Source organism: Diabrotica virgifera, chromosome 5 (assembly GCF_917563875.1).
Source record: "Diabrotica virgifera virgifera chromosome 5, PGI_DIABVI_V3a".
NCBI classification, from domain to species: domain Eukaryota; kingdom Metazoa; phylum Arthropoda; class Insecta; order Coleoptera; family Chrysomelidae; genus Diabrotica; species Diabrotica virgifera.
The window spans coordinates 149,073,826-149,095,636 of NC_065447.1; positions in this window are offsets into that span (position 1 = coordinate 149,073,826).

Consider the following 21,811-nt stretch of genomic DNA (forward strand, 5'->3'; position numbering starts at 1 on the left):
ACCTTACAATCTCTGTTTAGTGTTTAGTAAATTCATTTCCGTTTTAGTTTTAAATGTATGTAAATACTAAGCACATCTTTTGTAAACGAGAGAACTTATAATCCATTTGCTCACGGTTTTTGCTCCACATTTTAAATTCGCATGAAATTTGCCATACCCATAGCCAACATGTCAAAAAAAGGGATATTGTGCCGATGTATGCTTTTGCCATGAGGTTGAATTTCACCTCTTCTCGGCGGGGTGAAAAATATACGTTCAAAATTAGTCCGGAAATAGATAAACTAATTATTTCTAAGCAACTCTTATTCTCTAGCATTTCTTCACCTATTAACAAAAAAGTATTAACTCAAGTTAATACGTTTTGAGTTATTTGCTAGTGAATATGTACGTTTTTAAACGAAAAAAAAACATATTTTTGGCGGTTTTTCTCAAATAACTGAAAAAGTAAGTATTTTATCGAAAATACCATTATTAATAAAAATATAGCTTATAAAAAGTAAAAAAAATAATGTATATGTGAAGTCTTTAGACCCAGTAGAATCAGAGTTGTAACTAATGAAATATAGATTCATACTCGTTAAATTCCAAGTCGAATATTTCACCGTGAAATAACCAAGAAATGATGGACTGTTTGGGGAAAATTCAATACAATTTTTTTAAAGTGTATAAAAACCTTTAATTTTGCTTTTAAAAAAGTTTCTAGCAACAAAAATAAGCAAATCATGTTCAACATAAAGTTGGTCCCTTTTTTCTTGGTAAAAAAAAATCTGGAAAATAACACCTTAATTAGCATCTCAAACGAAATAAATTGTTACCGCTTCACAAGTTGCTATACATATGTATTATTTATCTGATATGTAAGTTTGGTCGGTTCAAAGAGCTTATTTTTGAAAAAATTATTGGTTTTAAGTAATTTTTATTTTAATTTTTAATTTTGAAAAAAATGCTTTTTTCAAAATAACTTAAAATTTCTTAGTGATACCTAAAATCTCGAACAGTAAAAAAATGTAGCATTTGCTTTTCTGAATATTTTTGATTTTTTGTTTTCCTGTAAAACCAAAATTAGTTAAGATATTGTGGCTGTTCAAAATTTTCATACACTCGTGATTAGTGATTCGTTTAAGCCCTTTCTTCTAAAGCCCTTTCTACTACAGCCCCTTCAAAAATAAGCATTTTGAACCGATGAAACTTATAGATCATAAATATGATCTGTATATATTATATACAATGCATACACGAACAAAGTAACTTGTGACTATTTTTGACTAGCTACAACTCTCCTTCTACTAGGTCTAGAGACCTAAACATACACCATTTTTTTCACTTTTTCATAAAATATATTTTTGCCACTGGCGAAGCGTCCATGTAACCACTGTTACCATTGGTAACAGTTAAAAATCTTGCAAATAAATATTTTATGACGATGAATAATTCTATTTACCAATATTTTTACCAATAGAAATATATTATTATGTTATGTGGTAATAGTACCTAACTCGGTAAATAGCTAACTACTCGTAGACACGAAAATATTGGCGAGTTTATGTGACTCAGTTGCACTTTATTATACTCTGTTACCAGACTCATTTCTGGTTACAATGGTTATATACCCACGCTGGCGCTCGGGACCGGCTAGTGACTGAAAATTTTGAAGAAGCGACGGATAAGCGCGCTGTGTATCAGTAGCGCTGTTACCAGATTTAAAATTGGTGACAGTACCTATAAAAAGTGTGCGTGCAGTTAACCATGGATGAGTGTCGCTTCTTAATCGATCAACTACTTGAAAGGTAATTCTCCTTGTATAATTTTGAAGAAAAAAAATGAGATTAAAAATGAAAGACCTATTTTAAACAATTTAAAAAAGGAATCAACAAAAGTAGTTCGATATTTTAAATTTAGTTGGTCCAGTGAAAACCCTTTTTTATATTATGGTTGCAAGAAAAATATACTGTATTGTTGGCCATGTCTTCTGGTTTCTACAGAAAAATGGGTGGACCAAGTTCACGATTTAAATAGTGTGAGATTTTTTAAAAAGGAGACATGAAATTTCTCCGTTACCTACATGTAAGATGTATACCCAATTTGATTCAGTTTGGCAAAACAAAAATCAAAAGTTCTCTTAACCAAGCTTTTAAGAGGAAACAGTAGCGATCAACAGGTATCGAAAACGCGTTCCAAGATTGCGGCTGTAATTTTGAATATTTTTTCGAGATATTTGGCACACGTATTCGTAATATAATAAAGAATGGCGGTACAGAGCCCAATTTGAAAAATATATTAATATGTGGAAATTGCTCTGTAAATAAATACAATATTAAAAAAACGAGCCTGTACCGCCATTAAGAAGAACAAAAAATACACTTTCTTCAAATAAACTTTTTTATCCGATGTCTAGATTTTGTGTCATTTTGGAACTACTAAAATTTTTTATTTCATTAGTAGTTCCAAAATGACACAAAATCTAGGCATCGGATAAAAAAGTTTATTTGAAGAAAGTGTATTTTTTTGTTCTTCTTAATGGCGGTACAGGCTCATTTTTTAATATTGTATTTAATTACAGAGTAATTTCCACATATTAATATATTTTTAAAATTGGGCTCTGTACCGCCATTCTTTATTATATTACGAATACGTGTGCCAAATATCTCGAAAAAATATTTAAAATTACAGCCGCAATCTTGGAACGCGTTTTGGCTACCTGTTGATCGCTACTGTATCACCTTAAAGCAAATATTGCTAAACATAATGAGTTTGTTAAAAAAATAGATAGGTATATCCTTAGCACACTTATAATAGATAGGTACTGTATGTTTTTGGGCCAAACAAGAACTAGCGTTTCGTGGTCATTTTGAGTGCGACGACTATGACAATCCAGGCAATTACAGGGAATTGTTAACATTAATTGCCAAAAAAGATCAAAAAATTTGTCAACATCTAGAAACATCTGTTTTTTCGAGAGTTTTAAGTGATATACAAAATTATATTATTGAAGCTACATTCACCGGCACAAAAATCCGCCACCCAAATTTTTTGATTAAGTTTGACAATTTATAACTTTATTATTTGTTCTCCGATTTTCAAGATTCTTACACCAGTTTGTAGGTACATGTATTCATATTGTTTGGTATTATTCCGGTAACAAAAAATTTTGCTTGCATGTCATTGTACAGGGATGAAAGGAAGCGTTGTATTTTCTCCTAATTTTAAAAATTTCTGTGGAAAAATGGAATAGTTGATTTTGTTTCATAGTCCTGTCATGTTTTCCCGGAAGCATCCCAACATTTTGTTTTTTGAATTATCCGAATATCTTTTTTCTTGTTAGAGCTGTACCATTTTTTGTAAATAAAAACACTGATTGACTCATACAATTGAGGTTGGATTGATAAGATTAGAATGGCTCGCATGCAGCCCAGATCTCAATCATATTCAGCATTTATGGAATGAATAAATTTGCCGTCATCCTAGACCTCCAGAAAATTTGGTACAGTTATGGCCCTGGTAGAGGAATATCGGGCTATTCCCCAGGCAAGGAAAACGCACCTTTATTAGATGCTAAACAGATTGCGAGCAGTCGTTACTGCAAGAGGTCGACATTACCGCTATTGAATTGTTTTGTTTTGTTGTTAAATTTGTTTTGTTTTGTTAATTTTAGTGCGTTTGATATTTTTAATTAAATAAACCTTCAGATTACAGCTCTTACAAGAAAAGAGATATTCAGATAATTCAAAAAACAAGACCTTAGTGATACATCCAGGATAATACAAAAGGAGTATGAAACAAAATCAGCCCTCCAGTTTTTCCACAGAATTTTTTAAAGTTAGGAGAAAAAACAACGCTTACATTCACCCCCGTATAATGCCTTCTAAGCAAAAAATTTTTGTTACCGGAATAATAGCAATTGACATCAATACATGTACCTACAAAATCATGCAAGAATCTTTAAAATCGAAGTAGGTACAAATAATAAAGTTATAGATTGTCCAACTTAATCAAAAATTTTGGGTGGCGGAATTTTGTGACGGTGAGTGTATATATACATTTAGCCATATCTTAATTTTTTTAAATAAGATTTTTTGCATCTGGTTTTGGTAACACTTCAGAGAAAGTCACGCATCGCCACTGATTTTGCTAAGAATGGTGCTTTCGATAAAATACTTACTTGTTGGAGTTATTTGCGAAAAACCGTCTAAAAACGTGTGCTTTTTTTTGTTGAAAAATGAACGTATTCACTCGCAAATAAGTCAAATGTATTAATTTATTGAAAAACGCTATAGAATAGAAGTTGCTTAGAATTAGTCAGTTTATCTATTTCTGGACTTATTTTGGACGTATATTTTTTCACCCCTGAGAAGGGATGAAACTCGCCCCTAGGGCAAAAGCACATATCGAGACAATATCGTTTTGCAATATTTTAGCGTCAGTGGACGGACTACTAAAACAAATTGACTGGCCAGTTGATTGCCAAATTCAGTGCCAATAAAATACAAACACACACACACAGTAAATTTATTTCCGTTTAAAACCAAAACCAAGAGACCTATCAAGTTACGGTGGAAATAATAATATAAATATATCATACTATAGTCTTCTTCTTCGTACTATTCCCTATAAGCATAAATTCCTGTTCATCCTTCGGGTTATTTATATTTTGCTTGCAAAGTTTGTCTGACTGTCGAATTCTTAGTCTTCCCGTATATCTTCCATTAGGTGATTAATCTCTCTCTATTTTTACTATTCTATTCTTAATAGTCTAAGAGCTAGTGAACCCTCTGACTAACGGTCGTCCTGTAAGGCTAGAAATTTGTCTAGTGATAATTCATAGCACACCAAGGCTAAAAACCATGACCTGGCAGGCATCAGCCGTGCACGTGTATCTACCAGGTGAATCGAAAAGTACATACAGTCGGAAAAATGAAAGAATACCCATGAACGAACATATAAAACACGCTGTATTTTCCTGTCACCGTATCACAAAGAAAATTGCCCGGCGCAAGTACACGTAATAATAATTATTACATGTACTTGCGCTGGCCAGTTTTTTGTATGACACCTTGACAGGAAAATACAGCGTGTTTTATATGTTCGTTCATGGATATTCTTTCATTTTTCCTACTGTAGTTTAGGGGTAAAATAAACTTTCTCCTGTAAGGTTTAAATTTAAGTATGTGTTTGAGTAAGTCATGTAGAAGAAATGTCTACAATGACAGGCGATTCTACAATGACAGGCGATTCCCCTCGCCTTGCCAGGCGAGGGGAAAGATTAGGGGTTTTTCCTAAAAGTATTTTTTTGCATCCAACAATTTTTTTTAGGTTTTTTGAATCATTCCAAACAGAAAAGGTCTTTAGTGATTTTTCTCTTAAGTTAATAGTTTTTGTTATATAAGCGATTTAAAATTTTGAAAATTGCGAAATCGGCTATTTTTAACCCTAAATCGGACATTTATCTAAAAATTTCAATGTCGCCAAGGTACGTAGATATTCTTTAAACATTGATTAATGAAATCTCGAAGAGTTTTTTGCAATAAAATATCGAAAACCCCTTTGTTTTTTTAATTGCTAATCAAGCGGGCGCGACACTGTAGTATAAGTGAGGACGTTTGAGTTTGCATAAATTCATTATCTCGAGAATGGGCAAATTTCAAGAGAAATCCTCAGACAGGTCGATTTTTATTTTTGAATTAGGACTTTTTGGCATATATATAATACTAGTGACGTCATCCTTCTAGGCGTGATGACGTAATCGATGATTTTTTTTAAATAAGAGTAGGGGTTGTGTGATAGCTCACTTGAAAGGTTATTTAATTCTCTATTCAGTAATATAGACATTAACATAATTATTTATACAGGGTGTACAAAAAAAAATTTTTCTTCTATTTGTGAAATTTAATCAAAGTTAATTTAATAAAAAAAAATTGTACACACTGTATAAATAGTTATGTTAACGTTTATATTAGTGAATAGAGAATTAAATAACCTTTCAAATGAGCTATCACACAACCCCTACTCTCATTTAAAAAAATCATCGATTACGTCATCACGCTCAGATGGATGACGTCACTAGTTAAAAATCGACCTGTCTGAGGATTTCTCTTGAAATTTGCCCATTCTCGAGATAATGAATTTATGCAAACTCAAACGTCCTCACTTATACTACAGTGTCGCGCTTGCTTGATTAGCAATTAAAAAACAAAGGGGTTTCCGATTTGGATTGCAAAAAACTCTTTGGAATTTCATCAATCAATGTTTAAAGAATATCTACCTACCTTGGCAACTTTAATATTTTTAGATAAATGTTCGATTTAGGGTTAAAAATGGCCGATTTCGTAATTTTCAAAATTTTCAATCGCTTATATAACAAAAACTATTAACGTAAGAGAAAAATCACTAAAGACCTTTTATGTGTGGAATGATTCAAAAAACCTAAAAAAAATTTGTTCAATGCAAGAAAAAATAATTTTAGGGAAAACCCCTAATCTTTCCCCTCGCCTGGCAAGGTCTTATGCTCTTCAGAATCGCCTGTCATTGTACACATTTCTTCTAAAGGACTTACTCAAACACATACTTAAATTTAAACTGTACAGAAGAAAGTTTATTTTACCCCTAAACTATGCACTTTTCGATTCACCTGGTAGATACACGTGCACGGCTGATGCCTGCCAGGCCATGGTTTTTAGCCTTGGTGTGCTAGGAATTATCTCTAGACAAATTTCTAGCCTTACAGGACGACCGTTAGTCGGAGGGTTCCCTAGCTCTTAGACTGTAACTTTCAATGCTAGAATACCTTGTGTATACTTTAATAATATAATAGTGTCAAAAATGCTTCAAAGTTAAAGACACAAAAAAATATGCGATAAAATAATCGTTGACCTACCCAAAACGGACGCATATGACCGCTACTAGAAATTCGCAATTGATGAAATCGAATCTTTGGAAGATAAATAAACGTACCACATTTCGATTTTCTAAATATTTTTTTTTTGAAAATATTCTTCAAATTCAAATAAACGCAAAAGTTTCAAATCGATTTTTCTAGAAAACAGTATATTCTACCGACTAAAAGTAACAGTAACTTTTGTACAAAATTTAATAATCCAGTGTCACAAATGCCTAAAAGTTAAAGAGAAAAACGTTATGCGATAAAACAACCGTTGCCCGACCCACAACGCACGCCTATGGCTATATAAGCGTTCTGGAGGTATTTAAAAAAAAAACTAATGGCAAGACGCCATACTCAAAGAGCTCTAGCTCCCTTAGAAAGCATTTTCTGACTAGGTGATTTGAGTTCAATCTTAATATTTTGAGACCAGAAATCTACAGTTAAAATATTTCCAATTATTAATGAAACACCCTGTATATTTAATAAATATTAATTATTTTACCCACAAAATATTAAAGGTTCTAAATAGACAATCTGAAAAAAAAATGTACCTACTCAACAACACATTTGCAATTTAATTATTCAGAAAGATACAGGGTGTAAATCATTTATACGTTTCCGTTATTCTTTATGGTTGATTATTCTTCTATTATTAAAAATAAAGACGGTTCTATTTTAAATGTAAAATTTACTGTTTTAGATTAATACGATTCAAAAGAATACTCAATACAAACTACATTCTTAAATAAGAAAAATTATTGTAGTAGTATTGTACTGAATGATGTTAAACATGTCTAAAATATAACAGACACACAGGGAATAAAAATCATCAAAACGACATATTTATGCATTTTCATTTAATGAATAGTTTATAGCGACCGTAAGTGGGTGCGTTACAACGTATCTATTCGATATAAAACGGTCTATTAAAAACTCTTGTGCATCCAGTGTAGTACATGGGATTAGTAAATTATGTAAAACTTTTGCTTAAATTTATACCTAATTTTCCAATTTTGAAATATTCGGAAGAAGATAGAGAAGTAAAAACAAAGATTGGTTTCACGAAAAGTGTCAGGCCATAGCAAAGGAAAAGAAGAAGATTAGACAACAATCAATAACAGATAGAGAGTAGCAAAGGAAAAGAAGAAGATTAGACAACCATTAATAACAGATAGAGAGTGCAAAAAACAAGAATATAGATAGAAGAAAAGTTCAAAAACAAAGAGGTGAGGTCGTTCTATCAAGAGGTTAATCAGATGGAAAAACGTTTCAAAAATCACTGTAGTTAGATGAAAGGCAAAGACGGAAATTCAATTAGTGATCCGGTAGAAATAATGATGGGGTAAAAAAATATTTCGAAGAGTAATTAAATGGTGAGGTAGAACGCGAAGCAGAAGATAACTGGAAAGTTGGAGAGAAGACAATACTAGAAATGAAAAATAACAAAAGTCCTAGGAAAAGTGCTTGTGTCAAATATTTGTATAAATATTCTCATTCTTGATGTTAATTAAATGGTCCATATCTAGTTCCAGTTGCTTCTCTTAATGACGGCTTCAGTTTTATCCTTTCTTTATTTATCCTTCTTTTTTATTTTCTTTCATATCCTGCTGAACATCTTGGAGTGTTCTTTAATAAGAAATATTCTTATTAAAAATTCTTCTACTTATATTCTTATTAAGAAAAAGATTTATTTAATATTGCAGTTCGTAGAAAATAAACAAATGAAAATAGGTTAAAAAAACTGATTTGTAGAAAATATTGTAGATCCGTGAACAAAAATAGTCCGGTCAAGGTCATAATCTACAAAAAAAGTGGATTTGTCGATCACAAATAATAATTTATAATATAATAGTATTAAAAAACTTGCAGATCCAAATTAGTTTAGGTTAGATATTTTACGTTTTGCAAATTGACCTTTAGTATGAAACTACATAATCATGCATAACTTTCTTTAACAAAAAAATATCGATTGTCAATGTATCAACCTATCACATTATTTTGTTATGTAGCCGATTAATGTGTATTTCCAAAAATCCATTAGGAAATGTTTTCCTGTAGTTGGCTGTATGCCATATATTACAAAAACGACTAAAATCCTTTGTAAAAGGTATATTTGTTAAAATTCCCTAAAAAGGGCTACATCACAGGCCTAGTTTTCGATCGGATGACCGACCATTATCAGTGCTGACGCGGTAACATGCTAACCACCAAAATACAAAAATATACGGCTAAAAACCCCTTAAAATTGATCCGTCGTCATGGAAACATAGATTAATTTCGTGAACTTGAACAGGGCCTCAATTTTTGACCCTTCTCTTCGTTATCGAACGTATTCGCTTCGTATCTGTTTAGTATACGTAGCGAATGCGTTCGATAACGAAGCGAAGGGTCAAAAATCGAGGCCCAGGCATGTACAAAATATCCCATGTAATCTGCTCGAGGTACCATTTGAGCCCAAAATTGACTTGTTCACATATTGACTAGATGACGGCAAGTGGCGAATGATATCCCGAAATAAATCCAGAAATAATTCGGGATTTCCGTAGAATATTTTATATGATTTCAAAGTATTCCAGACTAATGTGTCAATCGATTTCGTCTTGGTCTTCGTAATGAAACAACAGACGATTTAATTGTTCACGGAGGGTTTAAAGAATTCAAAAGTAGACGCACCAGCCTCAGTAACGAATTCTGTTAAGGTTGTCAGACCAGAGCTATTGTCACAGCAATCATTGATACTGTGCTTGGCATGATGTAGAGCGATATGTTATATTATGAAATTTGTGTATTATTTGGGATAGACAGGAGTCAAATACAAAAAAATTTAACAAGACAATTTGGCAGTAAGAAAGATGTGCATTCCTTGGATTGTGATTGTGCCTAGTGATGAAACGTGGATATATTACTATGAGCATGAAATGAAAAATTAATTAACAATTGATATGGATGTTTCAGGAAAGGAGGAAAGGGAGGAATTTAAAATTGGAACGTGGAATGTAACCAGCATGTTCGAATCCGAAAAAACACAATGTGATTTAAGAAATTAAAAGAGTTAACATCAATATTTTAGGAACGAGTGAAACCCGATGGATAGGAAATGGAAAATGTCAAGTTAGAGACCATACGATATACTATTCTGGTAATAATGACTCACAACATCGACATAGCGTGGCAATAATACTGAACAATGAAGTCTCACAACACGTCCAGAATTTTTACCTTTTTCCGAAAGAGTTATGCTACTACAACTAAAAACGACAGACCGAAAAATAAACATAATTCAAGTCTATGCCCTAACAGCCGAAAAAGATGACGAAGAGGTGGAATCGTTCTATGAACAAATTCAAGAGGCATCGAGAACTACCAAAGCACGTCACGGCACAATAATAATGGGTGACCTAAACGCAAAAATTGGAAAGGGTAGCACAAGTAACGTAGTGGGAAATTTTGGATTAGGTGATAGAAATCAAAGAGGAAAGAAGAGATAGGTTGATACAATTCTGCCAAGATAATAATATGATTATTACAAACACGTTCTTTGAAATACCTAATAGACGTTTGTACACGTGGAAATCGCTAAGCGATAATGAACATCAGATAATAAGAAATTAAATAGATTACATAACGATTAAAGAAAGATATCGGAATAGTATAACGGCAGTCAAAACACAACCTGGAGCAGATATAACATTTAACCATAATCTCTTAGTAGCTGATATGAAAATTAAACTGTAAAGAATAGAGAAAACAGCAAAAAAAGAAAGAACTGATATAAGTGCAATAAGAGATCCAGAAATCACAGAAAATATCAAAAAAAGAATTAACGAATATCTAAACACCGTACAGATTGAAGGGGAATTCAATGAAGAAAATATCAACAAAAACTGGGAAAAAGAAAGGCTGACTTAATAGAACCTTCAAAAAAGTATCTACGCAAACCCAAAGAAAAGAAAAAAGATTGGATGACAGACGAAATACTAAACTCAATAAACAAAAGAAGAGTATATAAGGACAAATATTAAATCGTTATACCAGCAAATACAAAACGAAAGACGGCGACAAATTCGCATAGCAAAAGAAATTTGGTTAAAAGAAAAATGTGATGAAATGGAAACACTACAACATAAACATGACAGCTTTAATGTACACGGAAAAATAAAAGAATTAACTAGAAAACCAGAATACAAACAAAATATACTAGTTTATGAAAAAGGAGACATAGTAATGGATACAAAAAATAAATTGATGGTATGGACAAACTATATAGAACAGCTGTTTAACGACAACCGAGACACAATAGATAACGAATATTTCGTTGAAGAGACTGGACCAGAAATAACAGAATGTGAAGTAAAACACACCATTAAAGAAATGAAAACTAGGAAAGCTGTAGGACCGGACGAACTACCGACAGAAATATTGCAACTTATAGCCGACTGCAATATACATGTAATTGTCGAATTATTTAATATCATATACAGAACAGGTATATTACCTAAAGAATGGCTTCTATCAACATTCGTGACTATATCGAAAAAGAGAAACGCCAGACAATGTTGCGAACATCGTACCATCAGTCCAATGTGCCACATACTAAAAGTATTTCTAAAGATTCTTCATCGTAGAATATACTTATAAAAAGTTAGAACAAGACATTGGACAAACTCAATTCGGATTTAGAAATGCTCATGGAACCAGAGAAGCATTATTTGCAGTAAATGTGCTAATACAGAGATGTCTAGATGTAAACCAGAACATCTATGTCTGCTTCCTAGATTATAACAAGGCATTCGATACGGTGAATCATAATCCGTTAATAAAACTACTGATAACAAAGAACATCGACACATGGGATATAAGAATAATAAATAATCTGTATTATGAACAAGAAGCTGTCATAAGAGTAAATAAGTTAACCACTAATAAAATAAAAATCAAAAGAGGTGTTAGACAGGGCTGTGTCTTGTCGGCATCACTGTTTAATGCATACTCAGAGAAAATCTTCAAAAAAGCATTAGAAGATGAAGTAGCAGGCATAAAAAAATGGCCTACCCATATTATGTGAAATTAGATACGGGAATGACACGATACTAATAGCAGAAAATATTACAGATCTACAAAGAATTTTAGATAAGGTTGTTGCAACGAGTAAAGAATTTGGTCAGTCACTAAACATAAAGAAAACAAAACTCATGGTTATAACAAAGAAACATATTACAAACATCAATCTACACGTAAATAATAAGACGATAGAACGCGTTCGGAATTATAACTATTTAGGGACAAACATTAGTAAAACAAACGAATATTATACCAAAAAAATCAGAATTAGAATAGAAATGGCTAGAAGTGCATTCACTAATATGAAACAGTTATTATGTAGTAGAGACCTCAGACTAAATCTTAGTAAACGAGTACTGAAGTGTTATGTATTTTCTGTTCTTTTCTAAGGTGTGGAAACATGGACTCTTAATAAACAATGTCTCAATAGATTGGAACCATTTGAAATGTGAACATATCGAAGAATGCTGAGAATATCCTAGACATACAGAATAACCAATGAAGAAGTATTAAGAAGAATAGAGAACAGCAGAAAGATACTGGATTCCATCAAAATAAGAAAACTGCAATACTTGGGTCATATTTACACGTGGTGACAGATATAAACTCCTAAAATTAATAATGCAGGGAAAGATTAAAGGAAGGCGCAGCATAGGTAGAAGAAACATGTCTTGGCTGAGAAATCTCAGAGAATGGTTTGGATGCAGCTCAACTGAAGCTCTTTCGGGTTGCAGTGTCACAAGTCAGAATTGCAATGATGATTGCCAACTTTCGTCAAGAAGATGGCACGTAAAAAAGAAGAAGATGGATGTTTCAAACGAGTCAAAGCAACAAAAGTATTCCGCGCTCAGAGCGTTGTCAAAAAATGGTCACGAGATAGTCATTACAGGTCTAAATAGCGTAATTAAATATATTATTTATAGTATTCATCTTTAAGTAGATGGTCAAAGGTTTAAAATGGCTGTTTTTGAGTTTTGGTCAGATCATTTGTTCCTTTGTAAATTGCAAAATAAATCTAAAATTTTGAAAATCAAATATTTAATATAACTTTTTCAAAAATAAACCTAAGACTTTGATGTTGCACGTAAAGTTGAGTCAAGAAGTCCTTAAAATGCACAACAAATTTCAAGACAATTCTTTAATTGGTTTAAATTTTATTCAAATTGCTTATCCCACAGCTTTTTTTGCAATGTTGTTGTTCATAAAATAATAACGATACAGTGATTCTGCGAGAACCACTTGAAAGAAGAATACTTATATTTTCAAAGTATTTAAAAAAATCAATAAAACGTAATTTTTACTATTGCAAAAATATTTTACTAAAGTAGAGTCATTTTTGGAGTATAAATAATTTGAATAACTGTTAGTATTGATTGTAGACTAAATCCACTTTGGTATTTGAAAAGCTGGTGTTTTGATACGAATTTTCAAAACAAAAATTTTTCGCCTAGGTCTATTAGGTTTAAAGTTAGCCACTTTTGTTATTTAATTCACAGCTACTTATTTATATTATAACATTCTCCTCTCACTGTGTTACTTACCATACTCCTCCGAAACGGCTTTACCGATTTTTATCAAATTTTGTGCCTATATTCTGTAGTACTGATAATAGATTGTAATCTATTTTCCATACCCATAAGTGATAAGGGGGGTTGCCCCCTGACATTATTTTTTTATGTTTTTGGACAAAATTGTCTACCTTAATTTTATATGATGTATAATTAAAATATACATACAACCCCTAATTTTCAACCTTCGATCACCAACCTCTATTTTTTAATAGCCATATATATATTTAAATCTATAAAATGCTCCTGTCATGGTGTTAGTTGCCATACTCCTCCGAGACGGCTTAACCGATTTTAATGAAAATATATATTTATATGCGGTAGGTCTGCGAATGGGTCGTAATCTATTTTTCATGCCCCTGAGTGATACATATTTTCCTCCTAATACATATTTTTTAATGTGAGGATATTGTATATACATATTGCACTCTACCAGACTAAAAGTACATACAAATTAAAAAAAAATAATAGCATAATATATGTTTAAAGAATCAATTTCATTTTTTGAATTCACGGATTTTATAATTCCCCTACACCGGCCACGATTCGATTTCGTTAGGACTTTATTTTTAAAGCTTTACTGGCTGCTCTGTTGAAGTTCAAAGTTTACTTAAAATTTTACGCATAAACTATAAACATTGTTCTTCAAAATGTGAGTTAAAGCTGTGAATTAAACAAAAAAGTGGCTAACTTTGACCCTAATTGACCTAGGCAAAATTAGTTTTTTTTTAGAAAATTCGTGCAAAAATACCAGTTTTCCGAATATCAAAGTAGATTTAGCCTTCAGTCAATATTAACAAAGTTATTCAAATTGTTTGTAAGCCAAAAATGACTCTACTATAGTAAAATATTTTTGCAATTGTAAAAATTACTTTTATTGACCTTTTTTAAATATATTGAAAATATTAGTCTTCTTGTTTCATGTCGTAGCAAAGAAAGCTCTGTGGGAGAAACAAATTTAATAAAATTTAAATTAATTGACGAATCGTCTTGAAATTTTGTGTGCATTATATGGAGTGATTGACTCCATTATCGTTCATTATCATATATGACGTTCATTATCTCCAAATGTATGGGCCATTCCACGAACATACGCCTGTTTTGGATTACTTCGACAACGAATATTTTACTGTGCAACATAAGAAGTACGAAATTAAATGGCGCTAATAATTATTCCAATAAACAACAATGTAATTTGCAATTTACTTTCGTTCTTTTTATTTGGCACAGTAAAATATTCGTTGTCGAAGTAATCCAAAACAGGCGTATGTTCGTGGAATAGGGTATATAGCAAATTTTTGATTTTCGAAATTTTAGTTTTATTTTGTAATTTCCGAAGTAACAAATGATCGGACCAAAATTCAAAAATTGACATTTTCAACATTTGCTCCTCTACTAAAAGATGAATACTCTAAATAAGATATTTAATTACCCTATTTTTCTCTGTAGCGATTTAAAGGAAAAAACTGCCATTTTTGACCCTTATTTGTTAATAACTAAAATTCTCATCCGAACTGTGACGGGAATTTTTGAATTTATAATATGTTAGGTATATAGTTCCCAAAAAAACCATTTTGCAACCTGGCTGGTCAAGTGTCCTGACAAAAATCTTATTTCTCTGAACTATCTGTCTTGGGCATGATGAATTAAGTCATTCCCTGTTTTGTGGGTGCAATCTCTGATGTTTCGGAGCCAGGAATTTTTCTTTTTTCCTATACCCCTTTTACCTTAGATTTTGCCTTCTAATATTACCAGCAGCTGCTCTAATTCCCTGTGGCGCATTATGTGTCCTAGGTATGACGTCTTTCTGATTTTGACTGTATTGACCAGATTAGGACGTGTGTTCATTATTTCCACTACTTCTTCATTCGTAGATCTACTGGTCCAGCTTATTCTTAGCATTAGGCGGTACATTCACATTTCGAATGAATTCAGTTTGTTGACGTCATACTGTTTAATGTCCAGGTCTCACAGCCATATAGTAATAGAGACCACATTTAACACTTCAGTGTTCTCAATCTTATTCTGACTGATAGCTTGGGGTTACAGAGCATTTTACGTATGTTCAAGAAACCAGACCTTGCTATTTCAATGCGTCTTCTAATTTCTTTTGAGTGGTCTAGTTTACTATTTAGCTCTCTGGCCAGGTATATGAAGCTTTGAGAACTCTGAAGGGTGATATCATTTATTTCTATGTTGGGTGTAATTTGTTCATGGGGGTTCTTTTGGAATACCATGATTTTGGTTTTGGAAAAGTTAATGTCCAAGCCCAGCCTGTGACTGTCTTCTGATAATATGGTCAATAATATTTTTGTTGGTCTTCTATTTCCGCTAATACTACGGTGTCATCGGCATATCTTACATTGTTAATGATGATTCCATTGACTCCGGCACTTTCAGGGCAATGTTCAAGAGAAGCCCTGATGATACAAGCTATAACATATAGGATTAACATGAACTGAAATTACTAGAATAGGCGAGAAACGGACGCGAGCAAAGGCAACTAATTAACAAAATCTGAAGTTTTATGTGGGATTAACGATCTTGGATCTTGGATCAGTATTTACCTAATTTTTTATATGATTTTTATGTCCTTTTAAATATGTAATCACAACTTGTGTCGGTTATTTTTATATTGATGTAGCGTACATCGGCATCCCTATTGTAAAGCATGAACAATTGTTCGCGTATCAATATACAGGGTGATTTATTAAGAATGTCCAATCTCTGATTTGTCGATTCTAGACCTCAAAATATTAAGATTGATCCCAAACCACTTAAATAAAATGTGCCTCGTTACTGCGTTACAGGGTGTTTTAATTAAAAATTTAATAACTACTTTTACCTAGTGGTCCAAGAGCTGTGAGACATTTTTGAGTAGGTATTTTAGGCAACCTGAAAATTTTTCAGGGGACTCTTCCATGATAGCCTAATACAAAAATGCCGGTCTGGCTGGAGGGTAGCGGTTATTTTCCCCAAAAATCCCCCCCAAAGTTAAAAAAAAGGGTAAAAATTGTTATTACAAAAAATATCAGTGACGTGACTTTAAACTAAATTTAAATATTCAAATATAAATAAAATAAACAAGCCAAGCGATTTGAGGGCGATTTTAACTCTGCAAGATACTTGCATGGGCGTCACAGGATTATTTTCAGGGGATGCATCTGAACTTCAGAAGATTTCATCTGAATCTGTACATACTATTAACGAGTATAAAATATACAACTATACATACATAGCTATGTATATTTCTTCCGGAGAGGGAGGTGCAATTGTTATTTTGACAGGGTATTTTTTAATATTAAAAATAAATATTCTAAAAAGACAGGTTTTTTTGGTGAAATTTTCCAACTGCCATGTCATCAAACAAATTACGCGTGCATATAAATGAAAAGCGCTATAGGTAAGCAGCACTGTGAGAAAGGGCGTATACCGATAGCTGTTTGCGTCCTCTGTTCTAGCGGAGCGAGTCCGTTTGCTCGAGAAAAATCACGTGACCTGGCGATACCCATGTTGTTGTGCCTCGAAACGTTAGAGTAATTATTATATATTACAGTTTTTTAAGTAACTTTTTCTTAATCAAAAGAAAATAATACGTACTATACAATAGATTTTGCAAATATGATAGAAAAAGACAAATTTATTATTATAAATATATAGGTAAAAAAGTATAAAACTATAAGCTAAATAAATTCGGTGTCCGAATCTTGTACTTCTTCTTCAAACTCCTCATCTGAGCTTAAATATTCATTCTCTTCTTCTTCCTCAGACTCGTCAGTCGAAGCCTGCACAATCACGGGCGCATCTGAAGAAAGACTTGCCATTGTTGAGATGTGGTGTTATCGAATAATGTAAAAAATATCATGGACACAACATGTAGCAAACACGGAAACATTAAGAAAGATGAAAAAGGAAAAAGAAATACTCAACAGTATGAAGGAAAAAAACGAGCTACTTTGGTCATATACTAAGAAATAAAAAACCTGATGTGATTGGTTATATAAGGAAAAGTATTAAGTAATGGTGTCGGTTTGACGGTCCAGTTAGCTGGGGCTCAGTCGATCGACATGTTTAGTGGATTTGCGATTTGCGGTCGCTGGTTCGAGCCTCAGCTAGGTCATGAAATTTATAAAAGGCCAACGCCGTAGTATAAAACTCAATAGAGTCTACGGCTTGGTCTGGAATAAACTGGCGTCTGATCGGCCTATGGAGGAGCGGTACGGGAAGGGATAAGGGCTTCCGGCTTGGTGATACTCCTCCATAGATCCCTACCGAAGGGCGTTGACGCCTAAGAACGGTGTATAGATAGATTAAGTAATGGTTATATTATAAGTAAGAATACGTAGCAACTCAATTAATTAATCACTAATTAATTTTTATTTAACTCTAAATACATATTACAACTATTTATAGATCAGGTAGAAGAGGAATCTGAGTCTCGAGGGGAGTCTGACGAAGAAAAAGAGAATGAATATTTAAGCTCAGATGAGCAGTTTGAAGAAGAAGTACAAGATTCGGACACAGAATTAATTTAGTTTATAGTTTTATACTTTTCTACCTATATATTTATAATAATAAATTTGTCTTTTCTTATAATATTTGCAAAATCTATTGTATAGTCCGTATTATTTTCCTTTAATTAAAAAAAGTTACTTACAACAACATGGGTATCGCCAGGTTACGTGATTTTTCTCGAGCGAACGGACTCGCTCAGTTACAACAGAGGACGCAAACAGCTATCGGTATACGCTCTTTCTCACACTGGTGCTTACCTATAGCGCTCTTCATTTATAATGCACGCGTAATTTGTTTGATCACGTGGCAGTTGGAAAATTTCACCAAAAAAACCTGTCTTTAAGAATATTTATTTTTAATATTAAAAAATACCCTGTTAAAATAACAATTGCACCTCCCTGCCCGGAAGGAATGTACATAGCTATGCATGTATAGTTGTATATTTTATACGTTAATAGTATGTATAGATTCAGATGAACTCTTCTGAAGTTCAAATGCATCCCTTGAAAATAATGCTGGGACGCCCATGCAAGTATCTTGCAGAGTTAAAATCGCCCTCAAATCGCCTGGTCTGTTTATTTTTTTATATTTTAATATTCAAATTTACTTTAAAGTCACGTCAATGATATTTTTTGTAATAACAATTTTTACCCTTTTTTTAACTTTGAGGGGGATTTTTGGGGAAAATAACCGCTACCCTCCAGCCAGACCGGCATTTTTGTATGAGGATATCATGGAAAAGTCACCTGAAAAATTTTCAGGTTGCCTAAAATACCTACTCAAAAATGTCTCACAGCTCTTATACTATAGTACTTTAATACTATTTGACATATCCTTGTCATACTTGACAGAAAGTGTAGGTACTGTACACCCTACTAAATTATGATAAATAAACATTTCTGCCTACTACCAGAGGAGACATTAAATGATTGACCCTTCCCAAATTCTACGCCACTGACGGAATTGACATTTTAGCGGAGCATTTAGATTTTCCAATACTTTCTGTGTAAATAATATACTCTTCATTCGTAACGATAAAGTCATTAGTTATCGAGATATTTGAAGTTAAAAATGAAACGGAACAGTTAATTTGATTAATATATTATGCCCCTTCGTTTTTAACTTCAAATATCTCGAAAATTAATGACTTTATCATTACGCATGAAGAGTATATTATTTACATAGAAAGTATTGAGAATCCAAAAACTTCAAATATCTCGAAAACTAATAACTATAGCTACGAATGAAGATATTATTTTCATCGAAAGTATTGGAGAATCTAAAAATTATGCACAAAATAGCAATTTCGCCAATGGTGTAGAATGTGGGAATGATCAACCATTCACTTTCCCCTGTCGTACGCCTTTGATAGTTGCCAGAAACGTTTATTTAACATAGTTTAGTAGGGTGTAGAGTAGGGTGGGCCGAAAAAACTAAAATTATTTTTTTCGAGTCGTAATACCGCGGAAAAGTTGCGAATGTTTGAGACTAAAAAGTGGTAAGAATTTAAAAAATATCGGTTTATATCTTCCATTCGCGCGTGAGCCATAAAGTTGGCCGAAATTGGTAAAAAACTGATTTTTTGCGATAATTTTTAACAGATTAAATTTAGCGTGGATACGTTTGTAATAGCTCATTTTCTCATTCTTAATAATCATACTAGCTAAATTTAACCGTGTTATTAAAATCTCTTAACATTTTCCGTTCGCGCATAAGGCATAAAGATAGCCAAAATGTGACAAAATTGCATATTTCATACACGTTTAATTTTTCGTAATTAAGAGTTTAGTTGAATGAAAATAATACTCACATATACATTTTGTTGAACTTGTATTGAGCACACTTAAAATAAACACACTTTAAACACATCATTTTCAGAACTGTAGTAGGCTATTATTTAAAAATGTTGTTTGTGAATATAGAAAAAACCAAATTTTTTTACGAGATGAAAGTTTTCAATTCGACAATATGGTCCAATGTCCACCAGTCCATTGTCCGTACAGTCCATCTTGTATTATTTTAACACCTTTTTGCTATTACATAGTAGAAGGCACTTTGAACTGTGATTTCTGTATAAAGTCCGGCATTGCAGACCTTGATAATAATGTTGTTCTTATCAAGCCGTCGCGATTCTCAGCCCCGCAAACTTTTCCAGCGGCTTCCGTTATGAGTTTTACACATCGTTCTACTGCCTGTGTATGAACAGGAAATGACTTTAATATTACATCCCAGTTAGGGGCTGAATCACTCTGAATAATTAATGTTATTTCATCATCATTTATATCTTTTAATAATGGAGGAGAACATAAGCCACAGTCTAACCAATGAATTATTTCTGAATAGTCTCGCCATTCAAAATTTAGTTTTGGCGGTTTGAATATGCTAATGTTAGATCTTGTTTTATCTAGCTGTCTAGCATTCAGAATTCTGCGAAGTCCAAGCTCTCTTATATGTTTTTTGTTATCTTGTGTCATGGCCAACATCAAATGTTCTGGATGGGCAAAAAAAGCATTACGCTCAATAACAGGGTCAACAACCCTGTTGACGAAATAACATTAACAACAACCCGAAATAACATTAATTATTCAGAGTGATTCAGTCCCTAACTGGGATGTAATATTAAAGTCATTTCCTGTTCATACACAGGCAGTAGAACGATGTGTAAAACTCGTAACAGAAGCCGCTGGAAAAGTATGCGGAGCTGAGAATCGCGACGGCTTGATAAGAACAACATTGTTATCAAGGTCTGCAATGCCGGACTTTACACAGAAATCACAGTTCAAAGTGCCTTCTACTATGTAATAGCAAAAAGGTGTTAAAATAATACAAGATGGACTGGACAGACAATGGACTGGTGGTGGACATTGGACCATATTGTCGAATTGAAAACTTGCATCTCGTAAAAAAATTTGGTTTTTTCTATATTCACAAACAATATTTTTAAATAAAAGCCTACTAAAGTTCTGAAAATGATGTGTTTAAAGTGTGTTTATTTTAAGTGTTCTCAATACAAGTTCAACAAAATGTATAGGTGAGTATTATTTTCATTCAACTAAACTCTTAATTACAAAAAATTAAACGTGTATAAAATATGCAATTTTGTCACATTTTGGCTATTTTTATGCCTTATGCGCGAACGGAAAATGCTAAGAGATTTTAATAACACGGTTAAATTTAGTTAGTATGATTATTAAGAATGAGAAAATGAGCTATTACAAACGTATCCACGCTAAATTTAATCTGTTAAAAATTATCGCAAAATATCAGTTTTTTACCAATTTCGGCAAACTTTATGGCTCATGCGCGAATGGAAGATATAAACCGATATTTTTTAAATTCTTACCACTTTTTAGTCTCATACATTCGCAACTTTTCCGCGGTATTACGACTCGAAAAAAATAATTTTAGTTTTTTCGGCCCACCCTAGTGTACAGTACTTACACGTTATGCCAAGTATGCTAAGGATAAGTCAATTAATACTTTTAAAGTACTGTATACAAATTTTTAATATTTAACCTAAATCACTTAAATAAAATTATTTGTACCCAGAACTTTAAAAATATTGGACATATCCTTATTATACTTACCAAAACGTGTAGGTACTGTAAACCCACTAAATTATGTTAAATAAACCTTTCTGGCTACTACCAGAGGTGTACGACAGGGGACAGTGTATGGTTGACCCTCCCCAAATTCTACGCCGCTGACGGAATTGCTATTTTATCATAATTTTTAGATTCTCCAATATTGTCTATGTAAATAATACACATTTTTATTCGTAGCAATAAAG